Here is a 431-nt window from a genome sequence, read left to right on the forward strand (position 1 = left end):
GAGGATGAGGATGAGGATGAGGATGATGATGAGGATGAGGATGAGGATGAGAATGAGAATGAGGATGAGGATGAGGATAGGATGATGAGGAGGATAGGATGAGGAATTGTAGGAGGAGGATGAGGATGAGGCGGAGGATAGGCGGAGGGTGAGGACAAAGATGGGATGAGAAAGAGGATGACGACGAAGATGGGATGACGATGGGGATAGGATGAGGATGAGGATAGGATGAGGATGAGGAATGGATGAGGATGAGGATGAGGATTAGGAGAAGATGAGGTTGGGGATGAGGATGACGAAGAGGATAGGATGAGGATGAGTATGAGGATAGGATGAGTAATTGGAGGAGGAGGATGTGGAAGAGGATAGGATGTGGATGGGGATGAGGATGTGGAAGAGGATAGGATGTGGATGAGGATAGGATGAGGAAT

This window comes from Lupinus angustifolius, chromosome LG18 (assembly GCF_001865875.1).
Source record: "Lupinus angustifolius cultivar Tanjil chromosome LG18, LupAngTanjil_v1.0, whole genome shotgun sequence".
Classification (NCBI taxonomy): Eukaryota; Viridiplantae; Streptophyta; class Magnoliopsida; order Fabales; family Fabaceae; genus Lupinus; species Lupinus angustifolius.